Source organism: Leucoraja erinacea, chromosome 1, assembly GCF_028641065.1.
Source record: "Leucoraja erinacea ecotype New England chromosome 1, Leri_hhj_1, whole genome shotgun sequence".
Lineage (NCBI taxonomy): Eukaryota > Metazoa > Chordata > Chondrichthyes > Rajiformes > Rajidae > Leucoraja > Leucoraja erinaceus.
The window spans coordinates 55507536-55520361 of record NC_073377.1 but is presented as its reverse complement, the minus strand read 5'-3'; the positions used below and the strand labels follow the sequence as shown (position 1 = coordinate 55520361).

Genomic DNA, 12826 nt, shown 5'->3' with positions numbered 1-12826 from the left:
AGGCAAATATACTTCAGACTTACAAGATAGAGCCATTACTAAAAGTGACGAATGGAGGAAAGTGGTTATTTTCTTCGTAGGAACCAACATATGTACATACATTGGGATTTTGAATTTAATAACATTATGGGAGCTCAATCATATTAAGATGTGTCCTTAGGTTCTGTGATCACAACTCAGGGATTGCTTGTACACAGGGTAAGAATGCAAAGGGTTGTGAGCAATACTTAGGTAGAATCAAAGGAGTAACTAACTAACTGAAAACTGAGGATGGGCTTTATGGTCATTCCCAGATTTGCAGTCAGTGTTGGACCTCAATTACTTCACCATCCTATCCCCCCCTGGTTAAATCCCTCCCTACCTTTGTTCAAGACATCTCACACGCTCTTTGTCTACTCCAGGACTTCCGTTCTCTAGGCCCCCGTTCCCTCATCTTCACCATGGATGTCCAGTCACTCTACACCTCCATTCCCCTCCAGGAGGGTCTTAAAGCCCTCAGTTTCTTCCTTGACCGCAGAACCAACCAATCCCCATCTACTGATACTTTCCTCCCCCTAGTGGTCCTTACCCTCAACAAGCTGGTCCTTACCCTCAACAACTTTTCCTTTAACTCCTCCCATTTCTTCCAAATACAAGGCGTAGCTATGGGCATGCGCATGGGCCCTAGCTATGCCTGCCTCTTTGTAGGGTACGTCAAACAATCTTTGTTCGAGGCGTACCAGGGCCCTATCCCCAAACTCTACCTCCGCTACATCGACGACTGGATTGGGGCTACCTCCTGCACCCACACACAACTCACTAACTTCATCCATTTCACCACTAACTTCCAACCAGTACTCAAATACACCTGGACCATTTCCGACATTTCCCTACCATTTCTAGACCTCCCTATCTCCATCACAGGTGATAGACTACTGACCGACATCCACTATAAACCCACTGACTCCCTTGGCTATCTGGGCTACACTTCTTCCCACCCTGCTTCCTGTAAGGACTCCATCCCCTACTCCCAATTCCTCCATCTATGCCTCATCTGCACCCCCAGTCTGAAGAAGGGTCTCGACCCGAAACACGGCCTATTTCCTTCACTCCATAGATGTTGCGTCACCTGCAGAGTTTCTCCAGCATTTTTGTCTACCTACAAAATTATTATTGATTATTTGGATAAAGGAACTGAGAGAGTTGTAGTCAAATTTGCTGATGATACAAAGAGAAGTCGTGAGCATGACACAAATAATCTGTCATCGGAACAGGGTAGGTTAAATGAGTGAATAAGGTAATAGCAGATGGAATAAAACAAGGTTGTCCACTCTGGATGGATGAATGAAAAGGCAAAGTGTTGCTTAAATGGAGTGAAACTACAAAATGTTGTAGTATGAAAAGATTTTGCCATTACAGTATATGAGAGACAAAAAGTCAGGATGAACGAACAACAGCCAGTTAGGTAGGCTTATGAAATATTGGCCTTTATTGCAAGGGGCATGGAGTGTAAATGTAGGGAGGTTCTAGTGCAGAGTGTCTGGTGAGATGGCACCAGAAATACTGTGCATAATTTAAGCCTCCATGTTTAAAGAAGGATGCAGTTGCATTGGAAGCAGTGCGGAGAGCATCGCCACAGTGCCCAATACTATCTATGACTCCTCACTCTCACCCATCCCAAATCTGGACATGCAAATTTCTCAATAATTACAATAAGACAATGGTTAGAATTCTAATTATCATTTTTCTTCCTCTGGTGCTATGTTCACTTCCCGCTATGGTCTTAAATCAACCTATGTGCACTGAAGGACTGCATTGAAGAGAAAATCGTTCTGCTTAAAGTGAAGTTGTTGTTATAACCTTTAATGTTTACATGGAACATCATTGCTTCGTTTGAGTTATTATGTCACAGTTGCAGACTTGCAGTAGATAAGAACAACAATGGTTGTCTATCATAGAACTTAGAGACGTACAGCATGATGCCAAGTTAAAATAATCTAATGTGCCTGCATATGATCCATATCCCTCCATTCCCCTGGTCATTCTATGTTGCATATTCCTCCACTTTCAACCTAATATGCAAACTATTACTAACTTTGCGATTAACGACTATTAATTTATTTTCTATAAATTAGCAAATAACAACTCTGAAGGATTCTTTTTGTTAATTAATTAAAACTACAAAACTTTCCAAAGGCAAGGGAAATTGTAACAATTACATTATCATTATAGGAAACCGAATAATAAAGCACTGCCGTCGGTAAATTGGTTTTGTTTCTGTATGATGTTAATCCTGTGAAACTCAGCAATGTTTCGAAGTGTATCGGACAACAAAACCAGGTAGGTTTGGTTATTCTAAAATAGAGGCGTATCCCCATTTATTACAGCAACTACGCTTTCATTCTCCTTGTTTGTAGCTCAGTTATTATATTTCTCGTCTTATACAAATTCTAAAACACACAGAAGTATTTACAAGGATTTTCTACTAGTCTGCTCGAATGTTGTAGTCTTCTTCGTCTTGTCGTAATTCCCGAAACCGCGGGATGGCGTTGTGTGAATAAACGACAAGTAGTAAATCATCCCTTTGAGTGTCTCACACTGGTCCAGCAAGTTGGAGGTATCTTGTAGAGATAGCAACCTCGTAGTTCCCAAAAAATGTTATGAAATATGTAACTGCCGCAGAAGTAGCTTAACGTACTTTCGAAATTTCTTTTAAGACGGCCATTGTCAAATAAACCCGTGGTGGCAATTTAAATATACAGCAGGGAATGCCTGTAAAATATCAGTTACTTGGTTTCACTTTTATATCAATACCAATCTGCCGTGCGCATCCAATGATAGGCACAGTAGATAAATATGAAAAGATACCATAAATGATAGGAAACGTTTTACTTATCCAATACGTTCACCTGGATGCATTCTACGAATTGTTGAAATGTTTATTCTCTTTTTATTCTGTTAAAGAATGGATTCTGGAATCATAGTTCGAGTATTTCATTCTGGACAATCGCTTTACCATTTCGCCAAACCGTTCAAACATGTTTAGAAGAGATTATCAGTCGCTGTCGTAAGATGTATCTTTCAGGGTTGTTTGGCGTTGAGCCAAGCCCCAAGAATTCACGCGGAGAACTAATGGTGAGGGAGGCTGATGCATTTCCCTTTCACTCCGAAGAAAACCCATACGCAAACGCTCTATAGCAACATTGAGAAATCCAATTAACGGTCCAGAACACCACTAAACATTCTACTTCCTCCGACGTGGGTTGCAATGGTCTAATGGAAATAACGCCTGATTCACCATGCAACGTAATTGAGTAAAAATAACAAAGTGCTGAAGTAACTCAGCTGGTCAGACAACATCGATGGAGGGAATGGGCTGGCTATGTTTTGGATTGGGACCCATCTTCCACCCTGCCATCAACGTGAATGGTGAGGAGGTTGATGATATAGACAGTTTATGCAAGGCTACTACAGAAGTTGCCCCAATGCAGTTGTTTATATAGCAGAAAAAATGTTAGGAAAGGTGCTTGGCTATGTTTGGAACAAGGAATGTTCAAGCTAACCAACAAAAAGACAGACATAGCTGGGCCCCATGTGGGTGCCTGTGTCTACACCTTTGACTTGTGTGTTAACAAAAAATGACAGGAGTCAAAAGAGAATTTGTTAAAGGTGAGCATGTTCCACGAGGTGGAGGTTAGCAAATGGGGAATTGATCTTGACTCTGTTCAACGAAGAACTGAATGGCCTTGAAGACTTCCTGGTGAGGAATGGAGGTGTAAAGTGACTGCACATCCATAGGAAATATGAGGCAATTTGGACCTAAGAAATGGTAGTTATTGAAGTATTAAAGAGAATGTGAGGTGTCTTATAGATTATAGAATTTTATAGATGTAGGTCTTGATGTAGGTCAGAAGAGGCTGGACAAGGAGAGGTGCCAGCAATGGCTGCCCCGCCAACAGTCTGCCTGTCTATTCCTCCTTTGTTGTTTGGATGTGTTAAATGTATGATTTTAGTGTTCATTAGCTTGTTTCATGTAGGGGGTGGGGGGGAGGGAAAACTTTTTCTAATCGCTTACCTTGACGGAGTTGCAATTTGTTTCCATATCGTATCTCCATGCGCACTGCGGCCTGACGTTGAGGAATTGACGGCCTTTGCTGGAGACTGATTTTGGAAGCCTGCGGATTTACAATCATGGAGCTTGCTATCCCTTTGCCAGGGATTGACCTCTTGGCTCCAAGCACTGGGGCCTGTGGACTTTAACATTGTGGAGCTTGCGGTCCTTGGTTAGAGACCGACTTTGGGAACTCAAGCCGCAGGAGCCTCGATCGCCCTGATACGGGAACTTCGACCGCCGGCTGCGAAAGCTTCGATCACCCCGACTGCGGATGGTTCGACTGCCCTGATCACGGGAGAATAAAGAGGAAGAAGATTGGACTTTATTGCCTTCCATCACAGTGTGGAATCCGCTGTGGTGGATGCTTATGTTAACTTTTATGTAGTTGTGTCTTGTGCTTTTTCTTTAATATGGCTCTATGGATTCGAATTTCACTGTACCTTGTGATTGGTACATGTGACAATAAACTGGCCTTGAAACCTTGAAAGGTAGAATCAAGGTAAATTGATATTAATTTGGTAGAGCAGAGGCAGGTCAAAACAGTGGGTCCACCAAGGCAGTCCTGCTTGTGGAATTTTGGAAGAGGATACATAAAAAACATAGAAAATAGGTGCAGGAGTAGGCCATTCGGCCCTTCGAGCCTGCACCGCCATTCAATATGATCATGGCTGATCATCCAACTCAGTATCCTGTACCTGCCTTCTCTCCATACTCCCTGATCCCTTTAGCCACAAGGGCCACATCTAACTCCCTCTTAAATATAGCCAATGAACTGGCCTCAACTACCTTCTGTGGCAGAGAGTTCCAGAGATTCACCACTCTCTGTGTGAAAAATGTTTTTCTCATCTCGTTCCTAAAGGATTTCCCCTTTATCCTTAAACTGTGACCCCTTGTCCTGGACTTCCCCAACATCGGGAACAATCTTCCTGCATCTAGCCTGTCCAACCCCCTAAGAATTTTGTAAGTTTCTATAAAATCCCCACTCAATCTTCTAAATCTTCTAAATATAGGATAGAAACAGGGAGTTTAGTTTAGCTTAAAGATACAGCGTGGCAACAGGGCCTTTGGCCAGCTGATTCTGCATCGACCAGCGATCATCCATGCACACGTTCTATCCTACACACTAGGGGCAATTTATAAAGGCCAATTAACCCCACGTCTGGAATGTGGGAGGAAACCGGAGAACCTGGAAAAAACCCGCGGTCACAGGGAGAACGTACAAAGTCCGTACAGACAGCACCATTAGTCAGGATCAAACCCGGTCTCTGGTGCTGCAAGGCACCAACTCTATTTGCCATTCCAAAGTGGATTGTGGAGAACTACAAGGTTGAAGGCTGTGGAGATGAGTTTCCCAGTGACGATAAGATCAATGATCTCACACCTCCCGCTGCTGAAAGACTCATCCATGGCTTCATCTCCTCCCGACTGGACTACTGCAACTCACTTCTCCTTGGCATCAGCTCCACCTACATCAACTGACTCCAACTGGTCCAGAACGCAGCCGCCCGACTCATCACCCACACCAAATCCAGGCATCACATCACTCCAGTCCTCAAACAACTTCACTGGCTTCCCATCTCCCACCGGATCACCTACAAAGCCCTCCACCATCTGGCCCTCCCATATCTCACTGACCTCCTCTCCCCCTACCAACCCTCACGGTCCCTCAGATCCACATCAGCCGGTCTCTTCTCCATCCACAAGTCCAACCTCCACAGTTTTGGGGACAGAGCCTTCTCCAGGGCAGCTCCCAGGCTCGGGAACTCCCTCCCCCAACTGATCCACAATTCCGTGTCCCTCACCATCTTCCAGTCCCGCCTCAAGACCCATCTCTTCACCTCTGCCTATCCTTAGCCCCACGTCCCCCTCCCTTTTCATCTGTGCTTGAATTGCCTCATATTGTGTTTTGAACTGAATTCTGTCTTTAATTTGTGTACTAGTCATGTCTCTACTATTTATTTCATTCCCTTACATACCATATAACCATATAACTATATAACAATTACAGCACGGAAACAGGCCATCTCGACCCTTCTAGTCCGTGCCGAACACATAATCTTCCCTAGTCCCATATACCTGCGCTCAGACCATAACCCTCCATTCCCTTCCCATCCATATAACTATCCAATTTATTTTTAAATGATAAAAACGAACCTGCCTCCACCACCTTCACTGGAAGCTCATTCCACACAGCTACCACTCTCTGAGTAAAGAAGTTCCCCCTCATGTTACCCCTAAACTTCAGTCCCTTAATTCTCATGTCATGTCCCCTTGTTTGAATCTTCCCTACTCTCAGTGGGAAAAGCTTTTCCACGTCAACTCTGTCTATCCCTCTCATCATTTTAAAAACCTCTACCGAGTCCCCCCTTAACCTTCTGCGCTCCAAAGAATAAAGCCCTAACTTGTTCAACCTTTCTCTGTAACTTAGTTGCTGAAACCCAGGCAACATTCTAGTAAATCTCCTCTGTACTCTCTCTATTTTGTTGCCATCCTTCCTATAATTAGGCGACCAAAATTGTACACCATACTCCAGAATTGGCCTCACCAATGCCTTGTACAATTTTAACATTACATCCCAACTTCTATACTCAATGCTCTGATTTATAAAGGCCAGCACACCAAAAGCTTTCTTTACCACCCTATCTACATGAGATTCCACTTTCAGGGAACTGTGCACAGTTATTCCCAGATCCCTCTGTTCACCTACATTCTTCAATTCCCTACCATTTACCATGTATGTCCTATTTTGATTTGTCCTGCCAAGATGTAGCACCTCACACTTATCAGCATTAAACTCCATCTGCCATCTTTCAGCCCACTCTTCCAACTGGGATAAATCTCTCTGTAGACTTTGAAACTCTACTTCATTACCCGCAACCCCACCTATCTTAGTATCATCTGCATACTTACTAATCCAATTTACTACACCATCATCCAGATCATTGATGTACATGACAAACAACAGTGGACCCAACACAGATCCCTGTGGCACCCCACTCGTCACTGGCCTCCAACCTGACAAACAACCATCCACCATTACTCTCTGGCATCTCCCATTCAGCCACTGTTGAATCCATCTTGCTACTCCACCATTAATACCCAACCATTGAACCTTCTTAACCAACCTTCCATGAGGAACCTTGTCAACGGCCTTACTGAAGTCCATATACACAACATCCACTGCGTTACCCTCATCAATTTCCCTTGTAACATCTTCAAAAAATTCAAGAAGATTAGTTAAACATGACCTTCCAGGCACAAATCCATGTTGACTGTTCCTAATCAGACCCTGTTTATCCAGATGCTTATATATATTATCACTAAGTATTCTTTCCATTAATTTGCCCACCACTGACATCAAACTAACAGGTCTATAATTGCTAGGTTTACTCTTAGACCCCTTTTTAAACAATGGAACAACATGCGCAGTACGCCAATCCTCTGGCACTATTCCCGTTTCTAATGACATTTGAAATATTTCTGCCATAGCCCCTGCTATTTCTACACTAACTTCCCTCAATGTCCTAGGGAATATCCTGTCCGGACCTGGAGACTTATCCACTTTTATATTTCTCAAAAGTGTCAGTACTTCCTCTTCTTTGATCCTCATAGTTTCCATAGCTACATTACATGTTTTTCCTCTACTTGCTAAATTTTTGTAAGGTGTCCTTGAGACTCTTGAAAGGCGCCCATAAATAAAATTTATTATTATTATTATTATTATTATTATAATGATGACTCGGGAGATGGTGGCCTGGTGTTCGTCGTGGAGTCATGGTCAAGTAGTAGGTGTGAGGCGATGTGCAGGAACTGACTACTGACACCTGGCCTTAGCATGGTTGAGTCCAGCCTGTCAGACTATAACAGCACTTCCCTTGACAATGGGTTTAATGACAATATTGTGATTGTTACAGGGTGAGTGAGGGCTGCACATTCAGTGGGGATGATATTGGACTGGATAAAAGGAGTGATGAAATCAAAATGGTTAATATTGTGGATATTGAGATGAAAAGGCTGAAGGTAGAAGGCCGACTGGAGGAATCCATTCCCACCACTGATGTAACTTGACACACTTAGTTCCTCCAGCACTTTGTTTCTTGCTCAAGATTCCATTATCTGCCGTTTCTTGTGGCTGCAAAGTAATTGAGAAAAGAGACTAAAAACATTATATCTTATGTGATGTAAGATAACATGTGGCCATCCAGATTTTTTTTTGTTTTAATTTCAAGACTTATTTCTTTAAATTATTATTTTTCCACATGATGCGAAAAGAAAACTGAAAGACAAATCAGATTTAAGCTGCTAAAGCGCAGAAGAGCTCAATATGATGACGGGCTCTGAATTTGTTGGGGTGTGGGCATGGGGATACACAGGTAAGGTCTCTGCTGTGGACCGTTCAGCATTGGAGATTGGCCAAGGGGATGGTGACTACATGACAGGGGTTGGAGCTGGGGTCAGACACAGGGTCTGAGGAAGACAGAGAGGGGCAGGGGTCCCAGGAGAAATAAAGTGGAGGGAGGAGGGATCTCAGAGAAGAGAGGGATGTGTGTGCTGGTGTAGCAGTGGGGGATAGAGGAAGTGGCGTGGTTACCGTTAGAAGAAGTGCAGTGGGATCAGGGTGTTAGTATGAAGGGTTCTGGCCTGTGAGGGGCCAGGAAAACGTTAACATTTGGCACTACTGCCCTGGAAATGGACTGCATTGGTACTGCCTCCTGCACACGTGCAGAGCTTATTGATTTAATTGATATTACTGCTAATATCCATCCTGCCCTCAAATTCACTTGAACCATCTCTGAAATCGCTCTACTTCTCAATCTCTCTGTCTCCATCACAGAGGACAGTCTATTAACTGATGTCTAATACAAATCCACTGACTCCCACAGTACATTAAGTACACTTCCTCCCACCCTCTTGTGAGGACACCACCCATTAGTCAAAATATCTCCATTTCTGCCACATCTGCTTCCAAGATGAGGCTTTCCATTTTCAGACATCCGAGATGTCCTTTTCCTTCAATATAAGTGGGCTGCTCCTTGCTGTTGTGGATGGATCCCTCACTCATATCTCTTCTGTGTCCTGCAATTCTGCTCTTGCTCTCATCCCCCAGATGGCACAAAGATAGTTCCCCTGGTCCTCACTTTTCCTTCCAACAGCTTCCACATCCAACACTCTGATGTTTCTACTTATTTAAATGGGATCTCATCACCAGTCACCTGTCCCCACCCCTTTCTGCTTTCCGTAGTGACCACTCTCTCTACCGTTGCTTGGTTTGTTTATCTCGTCTGACCCAAGCCATCTATCTCCTCCCCAGGCACGTTCCCCTGCTACTGCAGATGTAACACCTGCCCCTACAACTGCTCTGTCACTTTTATCCTGGGACCCCAGCAGCCTTTCCAGTTAGAACAGTACAGTGAAAAGAAAAGGGCCTTAAAATGCCTGTGCTAAACATAATCCCTAGACCATCTCGTATCTACCTGTACATAATCCATATCCCACCATTCCGTGCATACCCATATACCAATCCAAAAGTCTTTAAAATGTCACTTTTGTATTTACCTCAACAACCACCCCCAGCAGCATGTTCCAGTTGAGGCTGAGGTTCACGTGCACCTCTTACAACTTTGTCTATCTGTGTAGGCTCTTTTACATCGATGAGACCAAGCGTAGACGAGGCAATTGTTTTGCTGAACACTTGTGGCTAAACATTCTAACTCCCCTTCCCACACTGACCTCTCTGTCCCTGGCCTCCTCGATTGCCAGAGTTATGCCACAAACAAACTGGAGGAACAGTACCTAATAATCCGCTTGGGTAGATTACGACCTAATGGTATGAGCTCTGATTTCTCTCAATTTCAAGTAAAAACTCCCATCCCCTTTATATTTCCCCTTTCCCAAATCAGATGTACAGGCTGTTTCGGAAGCTGCTAAGATTAACTCGCTACTCGCAGTCGTTTTTAAGACATGAAACAGACAAACGAAGTTCAAAGGGTACAGTATTATTGTACAATATTGTTTGGAACTGCGTTGTGAATTGCGTTTTGATATAATACTGAAAGTTACATCAGCATCCACTGATGTAACAGTTTCAGCACATCTCATGACAACATAGTTGCTGCCCACAATGCATTGATGACTATGATCGTGGCGGCAGATACCTACACAACTACTGGTGCTCCCATGTACCGCCCACTTTAATGCTTATGTCTATTTAAAGGTGTTGGATACTGTGTATTAACTGGAACCAATCCAATTAAGTACACAATCTGTTCGTGAATACTTCTTCGAAATGGTTAGATTACAATGGCTAAAATCAGCAGTCTGCCTTTACTCATTTATTTCGTGTTTTTTTTAAAGTTAAATCTAAACTTATAGTGATGCTGAGAAGAACATCCATGTTATGTTTCACCATTTATTTTTATTTTCAAATCTATCTTTCGGGATCTGCACGCTGTAATTGCACAATGTCGTTTTAACCTTCAATTGTAAACCAGAAGTACACCACAGCTCGATTGAACTTTCTGCCAAGTTTGTGAGACATTTCATTTGCGCGGGTTCTTTGATATTGCAGTCAATTAGAACGGGAAGGGCAGACCTGATTTACACCCAGCATGTCGCACAATATCGACCAATCCAGCTTCCTGTCAGTAATTCGCGTTTTGGAACTCAACAATAGTTGCGAGAGACTGCAACTTACCCAGCCATGTACTGGGTGTCAGTGTGGAATGCGCAAATTCGGTTCGTGCTAGACGTCCTTAAAAGAGTGCAAATCCCTCCACCTTAGGTTATATTTAAAAAAGGATAGAGGATCTAAGCAATTCCTTCCTAATTTTTGAGCGGCTTCCTTGTAAAATGAGCGTAAATGCTGCGTTTTTGGCAGGTGATATATCGAGGCAATCGTTTAACCGCTCTCCTATTAATAAACGCAGATATTATTCTGTACGATATAAATTACGAGAGAGCGAGCTAATTATATCACCGCTGTGTAAAAGTCCAACTTAAAAATGCTGTAATGGTTTGGGGTTGTTTAGAGTTTATCAAAGCACTAATACTGGGAGGTAACAACTTAACTCAACTTTCAATCCATTCTAATGTAAGTCATGCAAGTCAAGAGCTTTTGTGACGAATGACAACGCTGCTTGAATTCTACCATTGAATGCTGTTGAGCTTTATTTTACAGATCTAAACTATAATAGATTAACTTGATGCACCCAAAATTGAAGACAAAACATAATCCTAATGGGGGACACTTTCACAACAAGGAAACGATGCCAATGATAATCTCTAGACGAATAGCAATCTCACATACTCCCCTCCATAAAATTACTGCTAAGTTGACGGTGCGTTTCCGACGGGTGCTTTGTTTCCCCATGTTGAACTGAAGAAGAGCAATACCCTTAGTCAGCAAAGTTCCATGCACTGTTACTATTAAAAAGGAGAGGGACGCGAGCTGGACACTCGCTCTTTTCTTACTTCACTGTGAGAGTGCAGATCTTTTTTTTTGAAGATTGCTTTGGGCTGGACTCCCCGATGCCAGTTCCACCCTGACTGGACCCCTCCGTCCCCCTCCCCTTCACGTGATGCGCAGCACATGCGCGCAAAACCGGGCCGTGGAAAAAAAAAGTGCTTGTGCATTTTTTCACTGACGTAAGTACGCTGTGGCGCTCACACCGGATTGCCAGATTGCAAGTCTAAACTTGGCTGAAGGCCGGTAGCCAGATCGTGCTGTTTTAAATACTTTGTTGTATTGCCTGCCTGCCTGCCTTTGCTTTTGCAACTGTCCCATAGAGCTTTGTACGAACTCAGCTGCCCGGGAGAGGAGTCAGTGGGGGAAAAAAAATCTATGTTGCTTGGTGGTAGCTGATTGCATCCCAGTTTCTGCCAAGTCAGTAACTTCAGTAATCTCCCCCCGCCCCCCACCCCCTCCACCCCCTACCTCCCTCCACCCCCTCCAAACTGCAGGATTCTGTTCTGGATGAAAATAACTTGTGGTTTCGAGAGAGTAGAATTGGTTGGTGCGGATCGCCAGTGTGCACGGTCTATTGTTTGAAAGCTGCACTTAAAACCTTCCCAGAATGAAGATGAAAACGGTAAAGGCTATTAGTACAATTTTTCAGACCCCTTTGTTTATCTTAAAGTGTTGATTTACTGCTGAAGCTCACTGCGAGTTGCATTGTAAATTAATGGGTTTGGACACTGAAACATTTTCAATTCTTTCACTTTTTGGGTGAAGTGAACTGCACTAAAGAAATCGTTTAATTTTGTCTTGTGATTATATGTTTGAAGCCCTAATTTGGCAGATTACCTCCTGGTGCATTTTAAATAGGATGGCTAAATTTCGCGTATGGGTTCAGGAGAGCAACGAGCGCTGTGCAAAGTGGTGTTATTTGATTTAATCTGTACCTCGCGTGGTGTATGAGGGTTCCTTTTAAGGATGCCTCCATCCAATTAATCGAATGTGGGAAGGGTAAAGCAAATATCCAATTATGTATTTAAAACTGAAATAATGCTGGAAAGTGTGCAAGAAGGTATAGTCTTTCCAGCTCTTTCATTGTTGCAAAGACACTTATTTTCACTTGAGCTGCCGGTGTAATGTATTTGGGCCAAATGCCAACTTGTCTGGGTCACACACGCGTTTTATCCAAATAGATTTGTGCTGCTGTCTGGGAATGGGCTGCTGAATGTTACTTTATATCGACCGTATGGAGCCTATTCCTGTTCCCCTTATGTTTGAAA

General features: G+C 43.2%; 1 protein-coding gene across 3 annotated transcripts in view; it reads left to right on the top strand.

Moving 5' to 3' along the window:
* The first annotated feature begins 12032 nt into the window (after positions 1 to 12032).
* The window catches only part of adamts6 (ADAM metallopeptidase with thrombospondin type 1 motif, 6), a 281109-nt gene continuing 280315 nt past the window's right edge, over positions 12033 to 12826 (top strand). For all 3 annotated transcript variants that reach the window (XM_055635078.1, XM_055635071.1, XM_055635051.1), the window contains exon 1: positions 12033 to 12180. The gene's annotated coding sequence lies outside the window, so the exon portion shown is untranslated. The remainder of the gene's footprint in view (positions 12181 to 12826) is intronic.